Source organism: Rousettus aegyptiacus, unplaced genomic scaffold (assembly GCF_014176215.1).
Source record: "Rousettus aegyptiacus isolate mRouAeg1 unplaced genomic scaffold, mRouAeg1.p scaffold_m13_p_1, whole genome shotgun sequence".
Taxonomy (NCBI): Eukaryota; Metazoa; Chordata; class Mammalia; order Chiroptera; family Pteropodidae; genus Rousettus; species Rousettus aegyptiacus.
Window position 1 is genome coordinate 136,130,434 of NW_023416284.1, and position 14,802 is coordinate 136,145,235.

The 14,802-nt window shown below is 37.6% G+C and overlaps 1 protein-coding gene and 2 pseudogenes across 8 annotated transcripts in view; 1 reads left to right on the plus strand and 2 right to left on the minus strand.

Annotated features, from left to right (window-relative positions):
- Positions 1-14,802, plus strand: part of KLHL32 (kelch like family member 32) — a 180,388-nt gene that overhangs the window by 41,440 nt on the left and 124,146 nt on the right. The gene's annotated exons all lie outside the window — the stretch shown is intronic.
- Positions 359-478, minus strand: LOC118606742 (annotated as a pseudogene).
- LOC118606861 lies at positions 4,681-4,799 on the minus strand (annotated as a pseudogene).

Consider the following 14,802-nt stretch of genomic DNA (forward strand, 5'->3'; position numbering starts at 1 on the left):
TTGATTTTGTGAATTTGTGTACGTGAGAGAAAGAACATTGTGGGTGCACACATGGGAGAGCTGGAGAGCATTTCACTTGTTGGCATTTAACAGTGCTTGTTGCTACTCCCAGTTTTAATCTCTTCTACCACAATGCCCTGACACTCTGGTAGGTCATACACATGGAGTGACTCCTTTATAATGCCTGTGTTATAAAGGCTAAGAAAAAGCTTTATTCTGCATATAAAGAAACAGAAGTGCCATATGCTTCAATAACCTGCCCAAGGACTGCCAGTTGTCAGGGCAAGGAGACCCTTGGTTGACCTCACAGATTCCAAGGACGTTGTCAGCTTACAATCCCTTATTTTTAATTATTTTATGCCTTTAGCACCTAGTCTTCCTAGGCGGTCTCCCATCCAAGTACTAACCAGGGCCCCACCCTGCTTAGCTTCCAAGATCAGACGGGATTGGGCTTGTTCAGGGTGGCATGGCCGGAGACTAGGACTGCCAGATATTAAGTAAAAGAGCTAATTTTCACACACCAGAGCATTTGTCTCCTTGAGTACCAAGTTGTGCCTTTGCTTCTTAACCACATATCCTGCTGGATTCATACAGTTTCTTCAGTTTCAGGACCTGTTTGTGAGATGAAATTAAGTGACTTCTGTATTGATTGTTCAGATAGAGAAACGAAGACAAAGTTGGAACAGTTGGCACTTAACTCTTTTCTAGGCACTGTGCTAAATGCTGGAGTTACAGTATTTAACCAGATGTAGACTGAGCCCGAAAGAACTTGTAATACAAATATTATACTGTAATACAAATATTATACTGGAAGTCATTTTTGCCTTGTCCTGTGTAGCTCTTGTTAGCTTTTGTTGCGCAACAAACCACCGCAAAACTTAGAAGCTGGATAGTTCCTCTGGTCTGCCAGTTCTGCTGCTCTGTGCTGCATTCATTCTAACATCAGCAGTTAATTGGAGAGAGTTCGCTGGAGGCGCGATGATCTAAGTTGGCCTAGTTCACATGTCTAGTGATTGGTGGGCTCTTGGGGTTGTAGGGGACATTGGGCACATATTAATCACAACCAGGCTAGCGTGGGCTTTTTCACATGACAATTAAATTGTAAAAACAGCAAGAGGGCAGGCCTCCATGCACAGGTAGTTTTCAAGCTTCTGTTTGTATAGTGTTTGTTGATATCACATTGGTCAAAGAAGTTATGTAGCCAAGCCCAGAGATGGTGTAAGAGGCTATGCCAAAGGGTATAGACACAGGATAGGAAAGAATTTTTGGTCATTTTTGCAACCCCTGTCAAGAACTGTTCAGCATCTATAATTTATCCTACCTGCAAGCCAGAAAGTTAGTCTACCAGTTTTATAGATGCTGGTAGAAGACATGAGACTCCTAAGTCAGACAGAAGGGACGGTTCGTTACTCATAGCAACAGCAGTATCTGATTCTCAGCTTATTTGTACATCTTCCCCAAGCCTCAATTCCCACAGGGTGACATGAAGAGGACCAGGTCGCATTACCACACAGAAAGTGGATTGCATTAAAGAAGAGGATCTCTGACTTTAGAGATCCTGAATCTTTTATAAGGAGTAGAAAACATGTCTATCCTTTGCTCTGGAGAGAGACATGAGACTGGACAGCAAGCATGCCTACCCTTAGCTCTGCAAATAGACATTATCTTCCATGATTAACTGCTCTTTGCTTCAAAGGGAGATACCACTCAGTCATCCAAGGCTGTAGAAATATCCTTGAAAAGAGAGTTCAGAGCAAACTACAGTCAGTGCCTCATTCACAACACAGGCAGAGATGCAAGAGACCCATAGAGAATTGTCTCCTAACAACCACATGTTCTAACTAGAACTGTGTTTGTCTTCCTTGTGCCTTATGCTCTCCCACACTGAGACAGCTGGAACAGTATCCTGTTTTAGTAATTTGTATTTTTCCCACAAGCCTTATAATGTTGCCTTAGGCTTAGTAAAATGCTCCATAAATATTAAGTGAATGAAGAAATATTATCTAATTGTCATAGAATTCATGTATATTTTCCTTTTTAATATCCTACATTTCAAAATATGAAAATTATTCATGGATTTTTTTCTGGTGTGATCTGTTCAAATGAATTAAGTACTTTGATGTAAATGGATTTTTGTATTCTGTATTAAGCTATCTAGCAGATTATTTTGAATCTAATGTAATTGTTTTGATTCAGGGAAGGTGGGACTGTGATTTGTGAGGAGAAGCCCCGGGTTTTTATGTCAACTGTTCCTTTACATTGATCTGAGAGTTGGTATTAGTTTTTCTTGATTAAAATATGAATAATGAGCAGTTGAGCTCAAAGCACTGTGAATTCTTATGATCATCAACATTTGAAAAGAAAGGATGAAAACACATTCTTCAGCAAAGTAATAATGATTTTTAAAAGAATTAAAATTAGATTTGGTATCAATGGTGTGGGCACAACATGGCATTAGTCAAATGCTATAACTAAGTCAGACCAGGGGCTTCTTTTCTGAGAGTGTGAAGCAGTGTTGGAAGGAAGAAAGGGAAGGAGCTGGAGTCAGATCTGAGTTTGAATACAGCTGTAGAAACTGTATCTATTTATCTTTGTTTCCCACGGTCTCTGACAAATGGTAGGTGCTATTCTAATTAATATTTGTTGGGTTATTTACCCTCTTCACTATTCTTTGAGCATAGACAAGTCATCTTACTTATGTGAACCTGTGTTTTTTTCATTTGTAAATTGGTAATCATAAAGCACACTCCTCAGAATGGCCTGATATAGAGATTTAAATGAGGTATATAATGCACTAAGCGCTGTGTCTGACCCACAAGAGACCTTCAGTAAACATTAGCTGTTTCGCTCCTTGGACTACTTATGATTCCTGGTCATGCTCTGCCTGGCTGTTTGTGGGAAGAGAGGAGAGATCGTTTCTTCGGCTCACTTAGCTGCAAACTCACCCACCTTTTGATGGGTCAGAATAACTTTTTGGTTCTATCCTTTCTCATCTTTTCTTTTTCTGAATCTGATACCTCCTTCCTTCTCGCTTGGAACATTCTAGTAGCCATCTAACTTTTCTCCTCCTTTAGTTGTCCCTTTGCAAATTATTGTGCAGATGACTGCATAATTACTTTTACTCCCCTCCTCTGGTCTTCAGAGCTCCTCGCTGCCTGTCTGGAGACTCCTATAATGTACCTTCCTCCTCATCTTTGTTCTTCCATCACTGTTCTCCAAACATACCCTATTGCATCCAAGGGTCTTTCTACTTCCCAGCCTGGTAGGGGCTGTTTTTTCCACCTGTAACTTCTCATTTTTTTCTTAATCTACCCTGTTCATCTCCAAGATATATCACAACCAACAACAGGTGTGAAGTCCTTCACAAAGGCTTCACCTTCTGTCATAACCATAAATTTATATGCAAGGCCCCCTTTTTCTGAAATCTTAAAACTATAGCTTCTCTTCCTCAAGAAGTTGAAGATCAACAAAATAAAAATGCAGCCTATGGAATGGGAGGAGATATTTGCAAATCGTATATCTGGTAAAGAGTTCATGTCCAAAATGTACATAAGTCCATAACAAAAAAGGAAAAGAAGGAAAAGGGGGGGCGGGGGGAGAAAACCTAAGTAATCCAATTTAAAAAAAATGGGTGGAAGAACTGAATACACATTTTTCCAAAGAAGACATACAGATGGCCAACAGGTATATAAAAAGGTCCTCAACATCGCTAATTATCAGGGGAAATACAAATCAAAACTACACTCAGGTAGCACCTCACACCTGTTAGAATAGCTATTATCAAAAAGACAGGAAGATAGCAAGTATTGAATAGGATTCTGTTGGTGGGACTGTAACTTGGTACAGCAATTATGGAGGTGAAACAGTGTGGAGGTTCCTCAGAAAATTAAAAATATAACTGCCATGTGATCTAGCATTTCCACTTCTGGGTATACATCCAAAAGAAATTAAATTAGGATCTCAAGGAGATATCTACACCCCTATGTTCACGGTAGCATTATTCATGACAGCCAGGGCATGGAAACAACCCAGCTGTCTGTTGATGGATGAGTGAACAAAGAAGATGTGGTGTGTGTGTGTGTGTGTGTGTGTGTGTGTGTGTGTGTGTGTGTTTATTTATATATAATGGAACATTATTTACCCATGAGAAAGAAAGAAATACTGACATTTGCAACAATATGGATGAGCTATGAGAGCACTATGCAAAGTGAAATAAGTCAGAGAAAAAGACAAATATTGTATGTTCTCACAGAAGGAGAGAATAGAATGGTAATTGCCAGAGACTGGGGACTGGGTAATAGATATTGGCAAAGGGTACAGACTTCCAGTTTTAAAATGATTAAGTTCTGGGGATCTAATGTACAGCATGGTGACTGTAGTTAACAGTACTGTATTGTAGGCTTGAAAGTTGCTAAAAGAATATATCTTAAAATTCTTAACCCCAAACACAAGAAAAATGAGGTGATGGATGTGTTAACTAACCTTATTGTGGCAATCATTTTGCAATATATACATATATCAGATCATCACATTGTATACCTTAAACTTACATGTTACATGTCAATTATATCTTAATAAAATCAGAAATAAAATTTTTTTTTTAGGCGAGGCAATCCTTGGTTGACCTCAGAGATCGCAAGGACCATGTCAGTTTACAATCCCTTATCTTTTTATTTTTTATGCCTGTCGCACCTGGTCTTCCTACATGGTCTCCCATCTAAGTACTAACCAGGCCCGACCCTGCTTAGCTTCCAAGATCAGACAGGATCGGGCTTGTTCAGGGTGGCATGGCTGTAGACTAGAAAGAAAGTTTTAAGGAATTAAATATTACGTATCATGTGTTACAGACCCTTTCACCAGTAGCTTCTCTGAGAGAGACTCTGACTAGCTGAGGACTAGTGAAGTTTATCAAACTACTGTTGAATAAAATTGAAGGAGGAAGTGTTGAGCCAGAGGTAGCAGGAGAAGTTAGGGGCCTCATATCTAGAGTGTGTGTGTGAGAGGGGGACATGAGTCTGCTTCGTACCCTCTGCCATATGGTAGCCCCTCTGACTGTGGGGACACCAAAGTTGCCAGGCCCCAGTGTGGGCAGCTCTGGGCTGTGGGCCACTCTGTAGCTCTGGGGGCTGTTGTTTAACATTTGCTATTTCTATCCTAAATCTCCACGAACGCCTACACTTCTGGCGAAGGAAGCAGATGTCTTCACTGCCTAACATAGCTTTGCATATGTGATGGTAAAGTGATTCAAATATAACATTTTAGAAAGTTAAATATTTGAGCACCATTTTCCATTAGAGCTTGAATATGCTCTGCTTTTCTAGTTTTTAGTTTTTAGATGTTAATGCCCGTGATAAAAAAAGAATATCTGTTTCATGTGTTTTTATAATCATCTCTCCAGTCACTATTTGATTAAAATTCCATAAAAGGCTATTAAATGAGTACATAAATAGAAGTAATATTTTTTAAATTCAATAAGCATTTGTTACATACCTACTGTTTTCCAGATACCGAGTGAATTCGCAGTCTGGTAGGAGATAGACTGAGCGAACAAATAATTGCAGTATAGTGTAATTGGTATTAGGAGTTTGGGGCGGTGTTTTGGGGCTTAAACCTTGTTTTTCTTCCTCTCCCTGGCATTCTCAATCAATAATAACAATAAGCATAGCTACTATTAATTTAGTATTTACTGTACCATGGGCACTTAGATTCTAAGTGCTTTATGTGTATCAACTCATTTGTCCTCTAAATAAACCTGTAAATTAGGTATTATTATTATTATTATCATCATGTCCATTTTAAAAATAAAAGGAGGTCCAAATTTAAATAATTCACACCAGGAACATGAATACCTGTTAAGTGAGAGCCCATGAAGGCCTTACGTCACTGACCTAAGCTAGGAGCAGATGGCTGGATAGACGACGATGTGTATGGGGCCTGGTTTGGAGGTGGTAGAATGGGTGGGACATAGTAGGTAGAACCCAGATGATGTTGCCATGGATGGAGAGGGAGAAGAAAGACTTAAGAATGAGAGAGGCTCCTAGCTTGAGGGTCAGGGATAGTGGGAGCAGAGGGATGCTCACATGCACCATTCTTTTGAGGTATGGAGGGTGTTGGGGGAAAAAGCAGCCCTGAGTCATTTTGAAGAAAGCCGTGCCATTGAGGGAGCAAGCAAGACTTAATGTGAGGGCTTTAAGTTCCCTTGAGGGGTGGAGCCAATGCCCTTTTTTCTTTTCTGACGACTGCATCCCCAGTGCAAACTACAGTGCCTGGCACTCCACAAACCTTCAATAGTCATTCTCCCCTGTTGCAGTCTGATTGGAACAGTTTCTTGCTGTGCCATGTGTTTGGGGCTTCACCAATCCCCTCCTCAGAATTTTCTCCCTAGGAACACCTATTATATGTACTGTCTGTTTAATACATTAGTTTGTCTCAGGAAATGAGAAAGTTTCCCGTGAACACTTGAAAGTAATAGCACTGCTGATAACTGAAACATAAATGAGATCATTATTGGTTTTCTGCTATCTCCTATTTGGTGGACTCTTCATTCACAGACTCTTCATTAACATTTCTGATTCTCAGAAATCATGTATGTATAAGACATATTGTGTTTATCACATTAAAGATAAACATTATAACATTGACATTTATTTTGCTTCCAGCCGCCAAGCCTGCAGCCTCCTGCCTTGATTCCTAGCCTGCTCCTCCGCCTCCATCAATTCTGCGAGCCCCCAATATGCTTCCAGTAAAGCTTTAAAAATAAAGAGTAGAAATGAATGTACTTTGTAAACCATCAAATGCTATATGAATATTAAAGGACTTTTAATAGTTTTTGCCTCCCATTTAGTCACATCTGCCACAGAGCATGTTACGAGCAGTCACTGGGCTCAGGGCTGTAATTAGAACTCACTCACTTGTTCTCCAGGAATGTTGTCACACTCTTGATTAGTACAGTCCCCCCAAATTGAATTTTAGTTGGTGATAACTTCCAACTAATCTCCTTTTCATAAAAAAAAAAAGAATAAAAATAATGGCAAAATAGCTCCCAAATCCTCAATACATATGGTAATTATTTTTAGTGTATCTTTTTAATGTGTCAGCACATAAATATAGACTACTGTCCTACATGGCAAAACATTACTGTGCAGTTATTGGTGCATGAATGTCACCAAAATTAAATCCCATGATGTTCAGTATTTTCCATAGTTGATCTTATACTGTCCTGTCCTGTGATTAATTGCTTGAGGCCAAACAAGCACTGCTGAGTTCTGTGGCTATTGGCTGTTTATGCTGAAATAGCAGCATTGCTAATTCTTGCATAAATATGCAAGAATAGCTACAAGCTATTGCTACTTCACAAATCAAGAACATTGCACACTGCTATGTTCTTTCCTTTCCCCAGCATTTGTGTTTCATATTGTCAATCATAGAGGCTTCAGAGTATCATTCTTATAGTACATTTGAGTTATGCATTATATGATAAACCGATCATTATTTTCCATCAAATGAATATTTGTTTTAACATTCAATTTTATAAAATCTGTTTGTAGAAATAATTAAACAGTAGAGAGATGTCTGTTAGGAATAAAGAGTATGGCTAGTGAAAGATTTTATTGGCTTTGAAGACCCTGGGGTGAGGGTGCTAAGGAAGTTTAAGAAGACTAATGGGCAGATTAAGAAGAATATGGGAAAGTGATTCAGATGTATAATGTTTTTGAAATGTGTGTTTCCTTTTTTTGTTTGAGTTTTGATAGCAAAACTATCACAAAAATAATCTATTGGCTGGTTATAGTTATCTATTTTCACTGTATTTGATTAAGTTTTGAGACAGAATTTGTGACAATAGCAAAAGTTAAAAATCTAATATTAAGACCATTTTATCCGTGCTATATTCTTTTTCTAATGATAAATTTATTTTACTCTATGCAGCTATAAAATAATTTACCTCTAATATTTTTATTTTAAATATTTTTAAACATATCCATTTTAATTTTCTTAGAATTCATTTAGTTTTAATATTTAATTTTATTTGATATTTTTAATACAGTAGATATTGCTACTTCACAAATCAAGGCGCTTCTTTATTCTTAATGTGGTAAGAGCAGATCAACTTCATGGCTGATAGTAATGCCAAGTGGTACACATTGTTCATGACTTTTCAATTCTATCGACATTTACTGAGCATTCAGTATACGCACAAAAGTTTGTCCTGAATGTTGCAAAGGGGACAAGAAACATCACCACTGCAGCTTTTGCACAAGAGGTGAAGGTTGAGACTTCTGGAATATATGAGATTACACGTCGGGAAGGAAAAAAAAGAACAACAAAAAAATGTCTGTGGTCAGAACTTAAAGGATACCTCCACTCTGGTGGCAGAAAGAGAATGAGAAGTTGACTGGAGGGACAAAAAAGGAAGTGTCAAATATATGTAAAGGTAACCAGCATGTTCACTCTAATTAAAGCCAGAAAGGGTTTCCAGAGATAGACATATTCTGTAGAAGATTAAGGAAGATGCAAAAAAAATTCACTGTTCTTTAACAATTTGGTTTCAGTAGAGTATGGGAAAGAAAGCCCAAATCTAAGGGATGATATATAAAAATATTAATCAGTGCCAGTCTAAGAAATGCTTATTAACTGTCCACATAGATGAGCTACCAAAAGTAAATCAGCCATATCATGAAACACTGTTAGTTCAACAGCATTCTTTTACAGAAAGCCTTTCTAAAGGAAGCAATTAGTTCATTTGCATTCTGGCAGGGATTTCTTACCTTATCTTGGATGGGTAAGAAGCACTTTGAAGACAGTCTACTTTGAGGGACACTGATACAGATGATAACAATGTAGATACACCATTCCGTTTTTATTTTTATTTTTTAACTAGCTTTAATGAGATATAATTGTCGTATAGCATTGTGGAAGTTTAAGGTATAAGATTAGATTATTTGATACTTGTATATATAATAATAATTATATCTACCAAAAAAACAGTATCCACCCTTTAGGTGGGTGGTTTTTTCCTGGTTAAAACACCAGGCTCATAATAGTAACTGATTTGCATAGCTTTAAATATTTTGGTGTAGGCTACCTGGGGGAAGAAACCAGATTTTTTTTCTGTCTCATAGGATCTAGCCTAGTGCCTTGGGCATAATTACCATAATTACCATAATTACCATAATAAAGGAATTAGTGAATAAATAGGCAGTTTTGAAGGATAGAGAAAACATTGGCCTGGAGTTATCTGGGAGGCTTCTTGGAAGAGGAGGACCTTACCTACACAATTTAATTTTCAAGATGGCTTTCCAGACTGGGCAAGCATTACAGTAGCCCTGGAGGTGGAGGGCAAGCAGAAGAGATCATGACAGTTCACTCTGTTTTGTGGCAACCATTATGCCAGTGAGTTATTTATTTGGTCTCATTGGATTCTTAGACCAACCAGATGTAATAGTTATTCTCACTTACATGTAAGAAACTTATACTGAAAGAGGTTGGCCAGGTGTCGTGAAGTGCTGTGGTTATCAAGTTGTGGAGCAGCAGTATACAGCCAAGGCTGAGACTTCTGAAACCCATGTTTTATCATGTTGTTTTTTACCCTGGCACCTGGGTCCCTGCCCACTTCATGCCATTGGTAGACAAGAAGTGTGTCTTGTTATTTCCTGTGAAAGCTAAATGGGCTAAAGAAACTGCCAGAACACCCTAAGGCTGGTGTGTACTTGGTTTCTTGACATGCTTCTATAGTATCCTCAGTTGCCTATAATAATTTCACTTTTAAAAGTTTCACATAAAGAACTTAATTTAAAAAATAAATTAAACAGCTTAAGAGCAAGAAAGAATGTATTTTGTACTCTAATAAAGCACCCACATTTTTATAAGAGAATTAATTATAGAGGCAATACAGTTTTAGACTAAGACCAATCTGTTTCTTAACAGCTTTGTTTAAATATTGCCTGGCTGTGTATGTCCTTGTCAAGTGGCTTAGTATCCCTAAGTTTTATTTTCTCTTATAAAAGTAGGTAAATTGTCACTTACTTCATGGGGTTGATATGGAAATTAAATAAGATAATAAAATAATAAGATAAATAAGATAATAAATATGCAAACCAAGATTCTGTATACTAAATTGCTTTATACTTTATGAAAGGGGAATTTGTGTGTGTCTTGTATGTGCTATCTTACTGTTTTGAACTGATTTTGTTTTCCACTTAAATTTCCTGTTTGATGGAAGTGGAATGAGATCTTGATGGACAGTAGAAAGGAAGGCTGCCTATATTTCATGTTCACACCTATCCAAAGCATCATACCATCATATGATTTCATATTTAAGAGTGGTTTTAAAAGTGCATAAGGGACTTCTTGACCTTCGTCTTAGTGTCTTAAGAATGTATACAGAGATTAGAGTTTTGGGATAATTTGCATTCTCTCGTGAGTTTTGATACCAGCTATGGGGACTGAAGAGCGTTGTCAGTCAGGGGGCCTCCCACAGAGGCTGCTGTGTCTCCAGCTCACGGAAGTGAAAACTTCTTTTCAACACTGTCCAGATGAAGACAATATAAACAAATCGAGATGGCCTACACAAGCTACTGGTTTTTTCCCTAGACTTTTGAGAAAGAAAAGGATTGGGCACTGGTTTAAAAAAAAAGAAATTGAGCATAGGGGAAAATATTTATAGGCCACCCCATGTCATGCTCCGGGCGCATTGAAGATCATCAATAAATGAAAGATAATGGAAGTAATGATATCAGCAGCAGAACAGGTAGAGAGGTAAGGGCAGTGATTGCAGAAGCAGTGGTGGTAGGTTCTGGGAGGGCTGGTGGACAGGGCTGTATGGTGTTAGAAGAGTCAGGTCTTGTATATACGTCTGTTCTTCCCTCATCCTCCTCGCCCTCGCCAAATACTCAGCTCTGGGCAAATATTGGTAGAGCAAATATTTTCTGAAACATATAATTGGTAGAGCAAATATTTTTTTGAAATGTATGAACATTATTCAAATCAAATATTTTAAAAATATTCTATACTGTGCTTCATTCCCCTGAATTATTTCTGATGATATATCGTCCTGTTATCTTCGATATCGAAGGATTTATCCCTCATCTTCCTCAATTTTGATGTGCACGAGTGAAGAAAGAACTACAAAAGCCTTTTCCTAAACAAAAAATTTCTGTTAATGTCCTACTGTGTATTATATTTTGCTTCTAATGTTGAAAAAAAAATCCAAGTGACCTCAAATGTTGCCACTTAGGGAAGGAAATAACAAATTTTTTTAGATTTGAAAAAAGTAATTTAGAAGAATGAAAGGTACATTTCTATACTTCTTATGAGGCTTTTTTCTTTCTTTTTCTTCAAAGGAGCAAAACAAACATTAGTTTCACTAAGCCTTTTAGATAGCAAGTTAGAAGTTTCAAATGGCAGTGTTACTATTCTTCACTGGAGATTTTCCAGCAAAGCAACACAAATATTTATGAATGTGTGGAGGTATTTTCTGGACCTTTACTCTTATACCTGATATATTCTAAGTCTGCTTATAACAGGACTCTATTTCTAGCTAGTAACCAAGAGATTCCCAGTGGGGCATTGTTGTATCCGGGGGTGGGGGTGGAAGGAGGGACATGTTGGGACATTGTGTTTATCATGTATGCCATGATTTCATTGCTAGGTGTTCATCTCTTGTCTAGCCAAGTTCATATTAAATTCAATTAGGTCAGTATTTGAGGACTTACAATACAATTTCTGTTTTGTAGAATGGTAGACATAGTCTTTGAATACTGCAAAAAGTGGTTGCTGAAAATAATGTGAACCATACCATCATATTGTAGGCAAAAGTCAGTTTCAAGAAGCTTTGTGTAAATAACCTGGGGGGAAAATGAACTATGTCCTAATCGTTTGAATGAGAGAAGCTAATAGTGATGGCAATTTATTTTACTTTATTTTATTTTATTTTATTTTATTTATTTTATTTTATTTTATTTTAGTTTAATCTATTAAGTTCGTTCTTTCTCTTTCTTTATTCCTTCCTCCCTTCCTTTCTTCCTTCCTTCCCTCCCTCCCTTTTTCTTTTTTCCTTCCTTCCTTCCTTCCTTCCTTCCTTCCTTCCTTCCTTCCTTCCTTCCTTTTCTTTTCGTTTCTTTTTCTTTTCCTTTCTTTTCTTTTCTTTTTTCTTTTCTTTTTCTTCATTCATTTTTTCTCCCTCCTTCCTCCCCTCTGGTAACCACTAGTCCATTGGTGATGACAATTAATAATCACAAAATATATGTGTGGTGGGAGCAAATCTCAAGGCTATAATAAAAAAAAAAAAACCTATGCCTTTTTACATAATGAATTTTTTAAAAGTCACTTTAAAAGGGCAAAGAAAACTCTTAATTATAAAAATCTTGACTTCCTTTGCCATAATCTTTAAAAACTATAAATTCTTCTAAAACCCAAACCCACTTAAGTATGAAAAATATATATATATTTCAGAGCAATCTTTTATCTTGAATTAAAATTAAGCATCAGGATCATTGCAGACTAATCCTCTAGTTACATAAATGTTAAAATAAATTATTTGAAACTTCTTAGTGGAAAAGAATATTAATAGTACCAGGGATGGCCATAAAATGAATATATCCCTTACTAAGGAAATGATGGTTGTTATTCAAGCTGCACAGTATGAACATGAAAGTTGAGATAAATTGCCATTCAGTTAACATTTTCTATATTTGTTTATTAGCTTCAATACTCTGTGTATTCACATTTCTCATCTTCATTTAACATTCCAGTAACCTTTAGATGTAGCTGTTACAACTTTACGTTTGAGGAAATTGAGGTTGCTCAACATGGAATAATTTAAGATCACACAGCTGCTGATGCCAGAGTCCAAACTCCAGCCTGAGTCCGCGTGCCTTCAACCCGTCTAAATGTTCCATAAAACTAAGTTGTGTGGACCTCAGAGAACTTTCTATTTAAGGTTGCTATTAGCTATGAGCATTGTGGTAGGCAGAATAATGGCCCTGAAGATGTCTACATCCTGATCCCTGGAGCCTGTGAATGTTCCCTTATATGACAAAGGGACTCTGCAGGTATGATGAAGTTAAGGACCTTGAGGTGAGAGATTATCCTAGATTATACAGCTGGGCCCAATGTAGTCTCAAGGGTCCCTAAAAGATGGAAGAGGGAGTGAGAAGTCAGAGAAGATGTGACAATGGAAGCAGAGATTGGAGTGAGGTGATTGCTAGCTTTGAAGTAAAGGGCCATGAGCCCAGGGATGCTGCAGCCTCTAGATGCTGGAGAAGACAAAGAAACAGATTCTTCCCAGAGCCTCCGGAAGGACCACAGCCCTGGTGACACCTTGCTGTTAGCCCAGTGAAACCCTTTTCAAACTCCCGACCCCCAGAACTGTAAGATAATAGATGCGTGTTGATATAGGCCACTAAGTTTGTGGTAATTTATCACAGCAATAATAGGAAACTAATATAAGTATCTTAATGATAGCAAGGTGAAGTGAGCTTTTCCCGAATTTGTGTGTGTGTGTGTGTGTGTGTGTGTGTGTGTGTGAGAGAGAGAGAGAGAGAGAGAGAGAGAGAGAGAGCGAGAGCGCGCGAGAGAGAGCGCGAGAGAGAGCAAGCAAGAGAGAGCGCACGCGCGCGCGCGCGAGAGAGAATTTTCAGTTGTGGTTTTGCTTACTGTCATTTCTGTAGCCCTGACTTCATAGGTGCCACTTGATCATGTTGGTAAATGAAACCTGATTGTAGGTCTCAGATTTGAGAGGCAATTGAACAATAGATAGGGACCATCATACAAGAAGTAATCAGGTTCCTTTATCTCAAAGCAAAATATCAGAAGAATCAAGTAGATTTGACATACTGGTATAAAAAACAATTATTGCTATGGTTATTATTATTTTTCCCTATTCTTTCCTCAGCACCATAATTCAAAAGGCGTCCCTTTGTAATGTGTCAGCTTTGCCTTGTAAATTACAAGAGATCGCTGTGCCTTCAAATGGTGCATGGCCAGTGAGTTTTGTAACCTAAAACAGTGGAAATCCCAGTGTAATTTTGTGGGAAAAGGATACTTATCCCCCTATACTTTAAAGTGAAATATAGTAAGTGCTCTTAAAATAAACTTGACATTTTCTTGTGGAGAATAACCTTCCTGGTACTTTATGAAAGAAATAACCGTGAAGTTATATGTTATAGTAAAAGATACAGATTTTAATAGTGTATTGCAGCAGTTCAATAACAAGAAAACACACTGAGCTAGTGTTAGGTGATCCTTTTGGGGTTTGCTAGAATCTTTTCTCTAGTGTTAACTTGCCACATTATCTTAGTAAAATTACTTCAGTTTTTGTACCTTGATTTCTTTGTTTATAAAATAGGGATAATATAGTACCTGCTCTGTTATCTCATTTAAAAAATGTACTAATGTAATATATGGCAGTAATTATAAAAGTGACATAATCTGAGTTTTGCTTTCAATAAGATCACTGGAGCTGCAGTACTGAAACAGATTCCAAGGGATTGAGGATTGACATAGGAAGATACGGTAGGAAGGAAGATACTGCAAAACTCCAGGCAAAAGATGACGGCGGCTTGCACCAGGGTGGCAGTAATAGAAGAAGTGGCTGGAGTGTGAATATATTCAAAAGTAGAGCTATGGGACTTGCTAGCAGTTTTAATGTCGAGAATTACTTAGCGGTTTGGGGCCTTCATTAATTATAGAGCTGCTGTTAACTGAAATAGAGAACATTGTACAACGAGAAGGTTTCTATGGGGAAACTGAAGTTTGAACTGCACACATTGGAATTATGATGGCTCTTAAACATCCAAGTAGAGA